The sequence below is a fragment of the Cynocephalus volans genome, chromosome 11, assembly GCF_027409185.1.
Source record: "Cynocephalus volans isolate mCynVol1 chromosome 11, mCynVol1.pri, whole genome shotgun sequence".
Taxonomy (NCBI): Eukaryota; Metazoa; Chordata; class Mammalia; order Dermoptera; family Cynocephalidae; genus Cynocephalus; species Cynocephalus volans.
The window spans coordinates 53,955,464-53,970,025 of NC_084470.1; the positions used below are offsets into that span (position 1 = coordinate 53,955,464).

The 14,562-nt window shown below is 38.8% G+C and overlaps 1 non-coding gene across 1 annotated transcript; it reads right to left on the reverse strand.

The window, feature by feature from the left end:
* Window positions 1-7,602: 7,602 nt before the first annotated feature.
* Window positions 7,603-7,714, reverse strand: LOC134391436 (small nucleolar RNA SNORA26). Its single transcript, XR_010024974.1, has one exon. It is a non-coding gene; the product is annotated as a small nucleolar RNA SNORA26 (small nucleolar RNA).
* Between the last annotated feature and the right edge of the window lie 6,848 nt (window positions 7,715-14,562).

Genomic DNA, 14,562 nt, shown 5'->3' on the forward strand with positions numbered 1-14,562 from the left:
TGGGTGCTCTTTTATGTTTGAACACTCTCACCATAATTTGTCTGTGAGATTTATCCATAAGCAGAGGGTTTCAAAAATTGCTGAGTACTAGTTCATTAACTGAAAATAGCACTGGTTGATAGATAATAGGTGATTTTAGATTTGGGACTATTGTGAATAAAGCTAGTATAAATATTCTTTTACATGCCTCTTGACTAATTAGTCATATCTCTTGGATATATGTATATGTATTTATATGTATATATGGTACTTCAAGAGTTCATGAAAAGATTTGTATTATCGTGTAATTTATTTTTCCACAAACTTTTTGAAGTACCCTCATACTATATGTGTATATATAGTACATACACACACACACACTATATATATATATATATGTATATATGTGTATATATATATACACACACACACATATATCGATATATGTAAGTGGAATTGTTATAGGGTAGGTGTATTGCTAGGGCTGGGTCTATTGCTCACAGACCCCTCGAATCTGCTCACAAACCCTTCACATGCAGGTCTATGAGCTAGGTAACCTGCATAAAGGTCCTTGGAGCCTTGGTTGAAATAGGAACAGTCTTTATTCAGCACACACATGTCTCAGAGCTAGGAAATACTAACAGAAACTCAGAAACTCAACTGCTACCGGCAAAGTCCAAAGAAAAACTGAGCAACTGCCAGCAGAATAAACATGCTCTATTTTTAGACTTGAGCTCTGCCAGCCAGCCTCTGCTTTACAAACTGAAGAACACACAATAGCAACAAAACTAAAAGATACATTGGTGCATATGTGCACTACCTCCACCCACACATAACTTGTTTACAAGAAATGTGCTGCTCGATCCCCAACCAGACCTGAGCTTAGGGAGCCTGACTAAATTATCCTATTTTCCCCACACATATCCATAACTACAAAAATTTATCATTTCTTTGTGATGAGAGTGTTGAACTCTATTCTAGCCACTTGAGAACATACAATAAATTATTGTTAATTATAGATGCCTAACACTACTATAGACCACTAGACCTTATTTTACTTATCTAGCAATAATTTTGTATCTGCAAACCAACTTCATCCTAGCCATTTCTCCCCTCTCCCCTTCACAGCCTCTAGTACCCACAATTCTACTCTCTACACCTCAACTTTTTTTTTTTAAGCTTTCACACATGAGTGAGAACATCCAGTATTTATCTTTCTGCACCTGACTTATTTCACTTAACATCTTCCAGGCTCACCCATGTTGCTGTGAATGACATGATTTCATTCTTTTTTATGACTGAGTAGTATTCCATTGGTTCTGTATCTCGGCTATTGTGAATAATGCTGCAATAAGCATGGAGGTACAGATATCTCTTTGGTATGCTAATTTCCTTTCCTTTGGATAAATACCCAGTAGTGGGATTGCTGGATCACAAAGTAGTTCCATTTTTAGTTTTTTGAGGAACCTTCATACTATTTTCTATAATGGCTATAGTAATTTACATTCTTACCGACAGTGTGTAAGAGTTCCCTTTTCTCTGCATCCTCACCAGCCTTTGTTATTTTTTGTCTTTTTGATAATAGCTATTCTAACCAGTGTGAGATGATATCTCATTGTGGTTTTGATTTTCAATTTTATGATGATTAGTGATATTGAGCATTTCTTTATATACCTGTTGACCATTTGTGTGTTTTCTTTTGAGAAATGTCTAATCAGGTCATTTGCCAATTTTTAAATCAAATTATTTGGGTTTTTTGCTGTTAAGTTATTTAAGCTCATTATACATTCTGAATATTAATCTTTTGTCAGATGAATAGTTTGAAAATATTTTTTTCCATCTGCCAGTTGCTTCTTTACTCTGTTGATTGGTTTTGTTTGCTTGTTTGTTTTTGTTTTTGCTGTGTAGAAACTTATTTTGATGTAATCTCATTTGTCTGTTTTTGCTTTTATTGCCCGCGTTTAGAGGTCTTGGACTGTCTATGATCTTTTTTGGTTTCTTTATCCTGTCGCTAGTACCATGCTTTCTTAGTTACTGTAGCTTTATAATAAGTCCTGACATCGTAGGTCATTAACTTTGTTATCTCTTAAGATTATTTTAGGCATTCTAAGTAATTTACATTTTGATGTAGAATTTTGGAATCAGCTTATTAATTTTAACACAAAACAACTTACTATAATTGAATTTATAGATCAGCTTGACAATTTATATTTTTAATATTGATTCTTCCTATCCATACATTTGCTATCTTTTATTTAGTTCTTCTTTAATTTATGTCAGAAAGGTTTTGTAATTTTCAATGTAGAGGTCTTGAACATATTTTGCTACATTTATTTCTGAGTATTTGATGTTATTGTAATGATACATTTTATGTTTTATTTCAAAATTTTATTACTAGCATATAGAAATACAGTTGATATTTATGCCTTGATTTCTTATTTAGCGATCTTGCTAACTCCATTTATTATTTATAATAGTTTGTAGGTTATTTTGCATTTTTATGTGCAAAATAATATATCTATGAATAATGATATTTTTATTCTTTTTAATTTCTCTATCTTTTATTTCTTGTTCTTATCTTTGCATTGACTAAGATATCCAGAAAAATCTTGAGTAGAAGTCATACTTGATCCTTGCCTTATCCCCATAAAAGAGTTCAGCATTTCGCCATTAAGTATAATGCTAGCTATAGTTTCTTCATAGAAACCTTTATTTGATTAAGGTTGTGCCCTCTTATTTTTAGTTTGATGAGAATTTTTTCTTTTTTATTGTCAATGGGTTTGAATTTTATCAAAATCTATTGAGATGTTTTTTTCTCTTTTATTCTGTTAACATGGTAGATTACATTAATGATCATTTTATTATCGGAATAAACTCTGCTTGTTAATAATTATATTATTATTATTATATATATCTCATTATATATATGTGTGTGTATGTATACATATGGTTAGGTTTTATCTGTTGATATTTTAAGACTTCTGTTTGTGCCTGTGTTCCTGAGAGATAAGGACCTATAGTTTTCCGTCTTTGTAATGTTATTGTTAGGTTTTGGTATCAGCGACTCATCAAATGAATTGGAAAGTCTTCCCTCTTTTTTAATTCTCTGACAAGGTTTGTGTAAAATGGTATTATTTCTTCCTTAAATGTTTGACAGAATTAACCTTTGAACTCACCTGAGCCTAGAGCTTTCTTTGTGGGAAGACTTTTAAAGATGAATTTAATATCTTTAACAATATTCAGACATTTATTATTTTGTCACTTTTGGAAAATTATTCAAAGAATTTGTTCATTTCATCTAAGGCATCAAATTTATTGGCATGAAGTTGTTCATAATATCCTTTTCTATTTTTTATGTCTGTTGTGATCACTCTGCCAGGTGGAATGAAACTCATCCACCCACCCCTGCAATCAAATTGGTTTGGATGACAAAACTGAAGATGCCACACATATACCAAGGGGATATGAGGGAATTTATTACTTAAATATTGAGGCTTTTGGGGGAGAGAAGGGCAGGCACCCAAACTAGTCTGAAGATGCTCATCTAGTCTTCAGACTAGTCTTTCAGAGAGCGAGGAGGGGGGAGTGGCTTTAAGTTTAATTCTGGTCTGGGGGTAGGGTTGGGGTGGGATTCCCAGTGTGCCTTCAGAGGCTCACATGATCTGAACTTCCTGCTGGTGCCAAGGGAGGGAGCCCACAGGTTTTCTTATAGGCTTGTCCAGGTGTGGGGTAAGAGGGAGAGAAGGAAGGGTAGGACTGAAGAGTGCTGGCAATCCAACATCAGTAGTGGAATTAGACTCTTTATTGCAATGGCTGTTAGATCTGTAGTGGTGTGGAGATAACAAATCTTAATATTCACGGAAATAATCGATACTTACCTAGTTGCCTGTCCTTGGAACACAAGTAAGTATGAAAATGAGATACTGATGATCTTAACTCTTTAGGCTAGGCCAGGGAATTAGACTTTAAATGTGATATATTCTTCCTGGCTGTGCTGTGACTGTTTTACAAGTGAGAACTAATGTACCCAGAGGAATGGAAATCATCAAGTCGAAGGTATACCTGTTCCCCAGTGTTCATCACAGCACTCTTTACAATAGCCAAGAGTTGGAACCAGCCCAAATGTCCATCATCAGATGAGTGGATACGGAAAATGTGGTATATCTACACAATGGAATATTACTCTGCTATAAAAAAGAATGAAATACTGCCATTTGCAACGACATGGATGGACCTAGAGAGAATTATATTAAGTGAAACAAGTCAGGCACAGAAAGAGAAATATCACATGTTCTCACTTATTTGTGGGAGCTAAAAATAAATAAATAAATACACAAAAACCAGGGGTGGGGGGAGGAAAGAAGACACAACAATTACAATTCCTTGAAGTTGATACAATAAGCAAACAGAAAGGACATTGTTTGGAGGGAGCGGGGAGAGGGCAGAGGGAGGGAGGTTTAGGTAATTGGTCACAATAATCAACCACATTGTATATTGACAAAATAAAATAAAATTTGGAAGAAACATAAATAAATAAATAAATAAATAAATAAAATAAAAAATTTTCAGAAAAAATACAATTATTGACACTGTTCATTAATCCATGTCAGGGATTTATGCAAGCACTACCAAATAGTAGTAAGCTTAAAGAATATGTTTTGTGTAAGTTATTTCCTCTCATTTCTTATAAAATGTGGAGAGAAAAAGCATAATTTTATGCTTTCTTTGATAAGAAATGGAAGCTTATAAATGTTAAGTGACTTGCCCACAGTTACTGCTTTCTGGAGCAATAATTTTAGAGGAAGATTCTGAGACACTGTGTCAGAAATGTATTAAGACATTTAAATAATAATTTCATTATTTTAACATTAAAACAAATATATATGTATATAATGGACTGGGATAAAAAAGTTTCATGCTTGCTGTGAGGTGACTTGAGACTTATCCCTGGTCATGTGCCTTAGGGTCTGAATTTTTTCTGGTCTACCATTAGGGAAAAAGTTTAAGAACTACATAAGAGATGCAACTCTTAATAAAACAAGGCCCCAATCTTCCAGGAGCAGAAGGAGTCACCTGGAGGCAGCGAAGGATAGTGGGACTGGTAGGCCCTAACTCATCCCCCTTATAATTTGTGGTCTTTCCGTTAGAGTTATCTAATTCTCTCTTCTTTGACGGTGTGTCTGATCCTTGGTTACTAAGATATGGTTCCTTTCTAGACAGGGTGAGGACAAAAACCCATTTCCACTTTCTCCAAGTCCATAAGTGGTGGAGTCCAGATTTTTAGTCTCAGTTTATCCATTTATCAAGTGGAGAATGTGGATGCTCGGTAAGTGTAGTTCATTGCTAGTTGAATTCATCTATTCTGGAAGTGAATATAACTGATATAAACCCTAAACTTCCTTTAGGCTAGGTTGACCAACCATCCTGGTTTGCTCAGCAGTGTCCTAGTGTTAGCACTGAAAGTCCCATGTCTCAGGAAACCCCTCCTGAGGACACAAAAAGTCTCAATTTTTGGTGATAGGCAGGGACAATTGAGGGGAAAGTACAGAACTCACATTGCTGCCCAGAAATAGGGGTTGAAAGCAACACTGTTTTCAGAGTCCAATGAATAAGGCATAGATATCTGCCTTTTGTAGTTATTGTTGCTTATTTTTCTCTTGACTGTTGATGTTGGAAACCATGACTTGTGATTCACAATGATGGAACATTCATTGCAGCATCACTCTAAGTGATGTGACTTAAGTGTCCAACTTAAGTGTGTTGTAATTTTCTGAGCATCAACAATCTGTTTTTAATTTTGCCTGTGTATTAACTATTGGACTTCGTGTTGAGAAGTGCTAGTTTAATTTTTTACATTATGAATATTATGACCATGTTTTCTAAGAGTTCAAATAATGAAAATGAGAACAATTATATCATTGTCAGCATGACCTAGACATCACTGGGAAAAAAAAAAAAAAAGGCTAAATGACTTATTTCAATGACAGATGGAAGAGCACATACAACTGGATTAGGAAAGTGAGTAACCAAAACACAGAATACTATACAGAAAAGAATTTGGGATTGGGCGTGGTGAACGAGATATGAAAGCACACACGGACACTGAATCTCAAAAATCTAGATGAGACAGGGCAAATACCTCTGAATCAATCAAAAGTATCTTTTTCCCCCCCCTGCCTTATCTTTCCCCAAAGACATCAATGCTCAGTTGAAAATAGAGGCCACTGAATTATCTTGGGCATACCGCTGAACAATGTGCATTATTGTATCATTCCCTTGATTACTCTATGAAACTGAGTTAAGTTACATTTCCTGATTACAGAGGTTGCAACTAAAATGTCCTGTGGGCAAACAAAAGGGGGAGATTTGTTGGCCCCTTAGAGTGTAGAGCTGATTCTGTCAAATCTTACGAAGGATCATCCTTTCTACATTATATCAAGTGATGCAACGGATCATGGCAACAAAAAGGTTTCCCCTGTCTGTTGGGTACTTTGAATTGAAAAATGGAGTTTCAAATTGTCTTCTTGATTTCTATTAAGATCTTGATAAAACTGCAGAAAACATAAAAGATTGTTGATATCTTGTCCAAATATAAACTAGACTTTCCTTATCAATCTGCCTATTCAGCAGACAGTGCAGATGTAAATTTCGACAAATTCCATCTAGTCTATGAACTTCTTACCAGAGAAAAAGAAAAGACCTTACCTGCTAGATGACCTGCATGTCTCATACACAACACTGCTAGAAAAGAGTGTCATTTGCTCACCTGTGACACTGAGGCTTTTGTAATAAAAGTTTTGGGCCACTTTTAAATTTCCTCAAAACCTGCTGAAGCACTTAATGAAATTTTTGACTTAAGCATCTCTTTAGACATGGCTATTGCTGTCAGCCATAGAAAAGATTTTAAAGTGTTGACCTGTCATAAAATCATATTTTCAAACTGTAGGACAAGAAGGATTTCTTTTTTAGTCTGGTTGGGCTGCCACAACAAAACACTATAAACTGGGTGGCTTAAACAACAGACATTTATTTTCTCATAGTTCTGGAGACTGGAAGTCCGAGATCAAGGCGACAGCAGGGTTGGTACCTGGTGAAGGCTCTCCCCTTGTGTTGCAAATGGTCACCTTCTTGCTTTGTACTCACATGGGGGAACACAAGCAAGTTCTTTCTGGTGTCTTTTCTTATAAAAACGCTAACGCTATCAGGGCCCACCTTATGACCTCATTTAACCTTAATAAGTTCCTTAAAGGTCCCATCTCCAAATATAGCCATACTGGGGTTATGGCTTTAACATGAGTTTTGGGGGATACAAACATTCAGTTCATAACAATGTTCTTTTTTAATCTGGAAATATATTGAGGATGAGACTGGAGAAAAGGATTATGGTAAAACAAGTTTACAGGCTGTTTCTCCATAACTGACGATCCTTGAAGAGGCCACAAGGAGCCTGAAAAAGGATGAACTGACTATACCTGAGTCATTTGATATGTATAGGTTGTGACAAAAACTCATACAGCAAAAAATGACTTGATTTTTAGAAATAAGACTGCTCCAGAACTCCATACACTATCACCAGAAAAGGGCAGCCGAAATAAATAGTATTTTCTCATTTTTTTTTTTTCCAGCTATGACTCTAGACAGGATCCAAAGAGAAGTTTTACAATCTCTTCTCTGGATTTTATGGAGACTTGTTTTACGCTTTTGTGTTATTCAATTTCTTTATTAAAAAGTGTAACTTATTTAGAATCCCCCTTCAATTTCACAAGATCAGATTACCCCTATGCTTGTTCGTCACATGGTGAATCACCAGAATGCACAGCCAAGCAACACTGCACATGCACATGTAATACCTGTGTTTGCTTACTTACGTCCTAGTGGTCAAAGTTAGTCCATGTCCAAGCTTCACGACAGTGGAGCAGAAAGATACATGCTCTGCTCACAGGAGGGGCAAGGGGACTGAATATTTACTGAACAGTAATCTAAATGACCCCAGCCCCTCTAAGAGCTCTTTGTGGGCCCTACCCAATGACAACCATTTACTTCTCATTGGCTGTCCCTTTTTGCAAGGGAGGCTGTGAAATACATAATTTTACTTTGAGTACACTGCTGGCCCCTAGAATATAGGAATTCAGTGACTGAAGAAAAAAGAGAGAAAGTAAACTGGATGTTATTAGCATTCTCTTCCACAAAAGAAGGTCCTTCCTCCTTCATCATTCATGGATTCAACAAATCTTTTTGAGAGTTTACTATGCGAAAAGCCCTGTCATGGATGTGTAACTTATATGAACACATTACATGGATGCAGGAGCCCAGGGAGGCAGTCTGGGCAGGGATGATGGTCCTTGTTTGTCAGAGGAGGAACCTGAAGCCTGTGGAGGGGAAGTTGCTTTACAGAGGACCCATGCTATTGAACCCCAATTTTCTGTCTCATTCCTTTATTCAAAAGCATTTGCTGGGTAGCTACTTGATGCCAGGCAGACGGAGACAGAAGGCCCAGAATCATTTCTTCCTCCACTGGGTGAGACAAAAAGGAGATAATATTTGCAACAAGGTAACTTCAGGGGCCACGCCCTGCTGTGTCTTCAGGATGGAGAGGAAAGGTGGGGGACGTATGTCAGGCTGAAAGTTGGAGTATGTCAAGAAAAGGCCTTGACGTGGAGGGCACTGCACTTAAGACATTTAGAAGTGTGTAAAAGGCCTGGAGAGGCAGGTCAAACCTTGATGGACTCTGAAAGCCATGCTGAGAAACTTGAATTTAATTCTGAAAGTTATGTGGAACAACAGTCCTGTGGCAGGCCCATGTTTACATTTTGGCAGTGATGTGTGGGATGGATTGGAAGGAGCAAAAGCACAGCCTGGGAGACTATTTGGGGTTTTCTCTGAGGCTGCGGTGATGACAAAAGTTTGAGCCAAAGAAGCAGCAGTGAGAAGGAGAAAGATTCCAGAATCATTTAGAATGGCTGTTTGGATATGGGAGCCAAGGAAGAGGAATTGCTTACTTCAGCAGTTCAGCAGTTCTTGGCTGTGCTTTAGAATTAACTATGGTGCTTAAAAAATTTTAAGTGGTCAAACCTTTTGATTTGGTAAGTCTGGGATGGAGCTAGACATGGAATCATTAAAGAGTGGGCCAACTGGGCTGCTACCTGGGGTATCAATTTATAAGAGTCCCAAAACATCCATAGAGCAAGCTGGAAATCTTAGAAGCGGTGAAATTGAAAATCTTAGAAGTGGTGAAATTGATACTCACTCCTAATGAAGTGGAAGCGCCCTCTGGTGGGCATAACGAAATATTCTGCTCTAGCACCAGTCTGCCTCAGTTGAGTATTTCCTACTTGCAAGGTCTACGGTGTAACCAGAGATCCTACCAACAACCTGGGAGCAGCCAACCAGCAATCAGCTGAAATTCTGAAAGTAATAATACACGAAGTGCTGTTTCCTAGAAAGGAGGGATTTGTTGGTTACCTAAATTAGAAACCCTTAAATAAAGCTCCCAAGAAGTTGTCTAGTTCAGAAAATAAAAACCACAGGATGGAACTGAAGGGGACTGAGGTGTGCAGTCTTAAATACAGTGGTCAGGAAAGTCTTCACTGAAGAGGTGACACCTGAGCAAAGACCTGAAGGAGATGAGGAAGCAAACCATGGAGACATCTCGGGCATTTCAGGTAGAGGGAATAGCAAGTGCAAAGGTCCTGAGGTGGGATAGTGCCTAGAGTATGCAAGGAGCAATAGGAGGAGGGTGTGAACTGGAGCATAATGAGTGAGAGAGAGAGAGCACGGTGATGATGTTAGAGAAGCGATGAGGACCAAAGTGTGAAGGACTTGCAGGCCCCTGGAGGATGTGTCATGTGAAGCTGAGGGAGATGTGAAGCCTCGGGGAGGTTTTGAGCAGAGAACTGACAAAATCTGATTTATGACTCTTCTCAAAAGTAATTTTGTTCATGTGATTAATGGTTGTGCTATGGTAACAACTCCCAAATCTTAATGGATTAACACATCAATTCATTTCTCATTCACTCTCATATCCAGTGAGGGCTCTTGGGGACTGTGCTCATCATAGTCACCCAGAGACCCAGGCTGACAGAGACTCCACCCCAACATGTGCTTTTCTTTTTTTTTCTTTTTTCTTTTTCTTTTTGTCTTTTTCGTGACCGGCACTCAGCCAGTGAGTGCACCGGCCATTCCTATATAGGATCCGAACCCGCGGTGGGAGCGTCGCCGCGCTCCCAGCGCCGCACTCTCCCTAGTGCTCCAAGGACTTGGCCCCAACGTGTGCTTTTCAGTCACTGAGTAAGAGGAGGAATGTGGCCAATCCTGCATGGGCTCTTACAGCTTCCACCCAGAAGTGATGTCACTTCTGCTCCCATCTCATTGGCCAGAGCTAGTAACGTGGCCACACCTAACTCCAAATGGGGTGGAGAAGCACATCTGAACCATTGTCTGAAAGATGGGGAGCTAGATGTTGATGAACAGCTCTAGTGACTGCCATAATTCAGCTCCTTCGAAGCACAGCCTTCCAAACCTCTCAAATGTTTCAGCAGAGACCTCTACATAACTAAGAGATCCATTGATACATATTGTGTGTATGGTGTGTGTGTGTGTGTGTGTGTGTGTGTGTGTGTGTGTGTGGTTGTGGGGGGCAGTTTAAAGGAGGTCCTGTTTTCCTAAAAGAAAAGAACAGTTAGACCCAAAGGAATAAATCTTCACCTCTGCAAAACTGTTTGGTTCAGAACTTTAAAATTATACTTTTTTCAGCCTCTTTGAGTATTCAAAGCCCACAGGGCTGAGTCTGATTCAAGGCTCAGCCTCAAGGTACCATGTGTTGCCTTTACCCCAGCACCTCTGCAGGAAGGCGATATCTCCAAGTGCAGGCCTTAGGTCTGGGAAGTCCCTCTGAGGTGGGGGAGAAGAACGTAGAAGATCTACTTCTTTGCAGCTTCCATATCTTCTCCCACCTACTTTTTATTGTGCTGATGTGTATACCTGTTGGTCTCTTTCACAGACTGGCCACTGGCTTTCAATATGAGAACCAAGCAATCCAAACATATAGAATGACCCCCTGAAATGTGGGAAGGAAACATTAAAATTTCTATTTCAACTTATTTTTATCTCACCCCTTTAATTCTTTTTTTGCTCTATGTTTTATAATGTAGATAATAAGGTGGTATACTTAAGTAACTTGTAAATATGTAATGCATATATTGAAGGTTGTATTCAAAAACTTATTGCTGCTGGGGTGAATAATTTAAAAAGTTTGGAGCCCACTGGTATTGATTATGAGACCTTTGAGGCTAGAAAAAGAATTTAGTAATTTTTGTTTTATGTAGCTTTTTATTGAAGTTTAATATACATATAGAAAGATGCACACATCACACATAGCATAACTTGATGAATTTTCAACTATCATCTGTAGTGAAATTAGTAGCCAGATTGAGAAACAAAACACTAGCAGCACCACAAATGTCTCCTTCCCCCCAGGTAACCATTCACCTGACTTCTAACAGTAGAAATTAGCATTGCCTGTTTTTGTAGTTCATGGAAATGGAATCATACATAGGCCTGTTTTTATGGCCAGCTTCTTTCCCCCAGTAGAATCTTTGAAAGTAGTTGTCATTCATGAACTCCCATTGCTGTAAAACACTCCATCATGTGCATACACCACAACTGACTTATCCTTTCTATTGTTGATGGATATTTGAGTTGTTCCCAGTTTGGGGCTGAATAATGCTGCTATGAACATTCTTGTACATACTTTTGATGAACACGTGTGGCATTTCTGCCGTCTATGGATTTAGGAGTGGGTTTGCTGGGTCACAGGGCATGTGCATATTTAGCTTTAGTAGATACTAGCAAACAGTTTTCTAGTGTGGTGTTACCTCTTACTCATTCTTGACATTCAGTACCAAACACAGAATATGGTACATTGCAGGTGACCAGCAAAATGTCCTCTGAATGCATGGAGAGTGAGGAAGCAGGGAGACAGGGAATGAGAAAAGGCATGATAAGGATTGTCAGATTTGTAGATATGTTAGGTCACAGTTACAGGCATGGCTCTGTGGAGGAAGTTAGAGAAAGACAAGAGTGGGAAGAGGAAAGAGCAGGAAACTTCCCACTGGTTATTTGCAAGTGGGAAAACTGGACGTAGGCAGGTACATGTGCAAAAATAGCCATAGGAGACAAAGACAGATAGGAAGCTCTGCCTCCACATTGGGCACCATTCGTTTGGACCAATGAGTTCCCACCAGCTAAGGTGCCAATCAGCAGAGACTACCAGGGCTCAGTCAATGACCAAACGATGAGAATCCAGTTAAGAGGTCTTAGACCCCTAAGAATGTACGTGTTGGTGCTCTTGAGCCATTCTCTCGTTTGAGCCTGCCCCATCCTCTCTGGAATGTATTCTCTCTCTTTGCTAAATAAAACTGCTCTTTGCTTTTCACCTCTGGTGTGTCTCGTCCAATTCTCTTCTCGAGAAACCAAGAACCCAGACTTAGCTGGCGGAACCCGCAATTTCCTTGGTTTCGCTTAACAGCTCTATGGAGGAGGATGTTATCAGGGAAGTAAGTTGTCACCTCTGCGATAATATGGACCAAGTGGTCTGAATTGTGATTTCAGAGATGGAAGGAATCAGTGCCAACTAGGAGTTGGTAAAGAAAGGGAAGTTGATTTTTCTAGGCAGGATCCTGTGAAGGGCAGGTCCGTGGTGAAGTCATCGTAGATCCAGGGTGCATCCTCAGCTCAGTTGGTCCAGAACTCAATCTTACCTGCCTACCCAGCTGTGGTCATTCCTGGGGTATGGACTGCTCACATTCAAGTGGCAGTTGTTCATTCACTAATGGAATTCCTGCACTCACTATCTGGGCACTTGCTTACCTGAGGAGAGTTTCAAGTGAACAAAATGGTGCTGAGCTTGGGAGTCTGACTTCAGAATATATGTTTTGACTCTAATCTTATGTGACATTTCATCTGGCTGAGCCAGATCCTGGAGCAGCTTTTCCCAAATGTGTTCTATGAGTCCTCAATGTTGCTTGCTCTGAAAGAGTTCTGCTTCCAGGAAGCCTGGGAAACACTGGGCATTCTCCTCCTATCTCATAAAATCTTAGTGCACATTAGTATCAAAGGTTCTGATAAGTCCTGCTGCCCACCCCAAATCTGTTTGTGCTCAGTGTTTCCCAAACTTGACCCACTGAACTCTTGCCATTTAAATTCTTTTCATGTATAACATATAATGCTTTGGAAAACATTAATCTAGAGAAATATCTCTGTTCTACTCTCTAGTATAGTGTTTTCAAACTTCTCTCCTTTTTTTTTTTTTTTTTTTTTTTTTTGTGGCTGGCCAGTCCCAGTATTAAAACTGTACTTCTTAGTAGATATTAGTGAAATAAAGCTAGTGATGTGAGACCACCATTAAAAATAATTAAAATAGAATAGAATAGAAAATATCAGACTGCATTACATGAAATAATGCTTTGTAAAATGTTCTTTTAGTTACATTTACACATATACATTTGTGTAAAGGGCTGCAGCATATAACATACATATTATGTGGGCTGAAGTCAGAAAAGGAGACTGAAAAGATCACATTGTCTCCCTAAACATCTAAGTAAAACACTGAATAGTTTGTACCATCCCCCTCCATTTTCCCTCATTTCTCATTCAGGGCTCAAATTCTCTGTCCTTTCAGTACTCGCTGTGCACAGACAAGCTGCAGCGTGCCACACGGCATCCTGCCTCTGGTTCCTGCTGTGTCAATGTCTTCCTCTTCCTCTCATGCTCTAGGAAATGGATTTGTGTTTGATAAACTATCACCTGGCCACAGGAAAGTCACTTCAACTTCCTAATCCTCAGTTTCCTCATTTGTAGAAGGATGATGTTTTTCCTCTTAGGATTGTTCGTGATGATTAAATGAAATAATGTACAGAAAGCATCCGGAACATTTTTTTTTTTTTTAATTTTATTTTGTCGATATACATTGTGGCTGATTATTGCTCCCCATCACCAAAACCTCCCTCCCTTCTCCCTCCCCCCTCCCCCCCAACAATGTCCTTTCTGTTTGCTTGTCGTATCAACTTCAAATAATTGTTGTTGTTATATCTTCTCCCCCCCCCCCGTTTGTGTGTGTGTGTGTGTGTGTGTGTGTGTGTGTGAATTTATATATTAATTTTTAGCTCCCACCAATAAGTGAGAACATGTGGTATTTCTCTTTCTGTGCCTGACTTGTTTCACTTAATATAATTCTCTCAAGGTCCATCCATGTTGTTGCAAATGGCAGTATTTCATTCGTTTTTATAGCTGAGTAGTATTCCATTGTGTAGATGTACCACATTTTCCGTATCCACTCATCTGATGATGGGCATTTGGGCTGGTTCCAACTCTTGGCTATTGTAAAGAGTGCTGCGATGAACATTGGGGAACAGGTATACCTTCGACTTGATGATTTCCATTCCTCTGGGTATATTCCCAACAGTGGGATAGCTGGGTCGTATGGTAGATCTATCTGCAATTGTTTGAGGAACCTCCATACCATTTTCCATAGAGGCTGCACCATTTTGCAGTCCCACCAACAATGTATGAGAGTTCCTTTTTCTC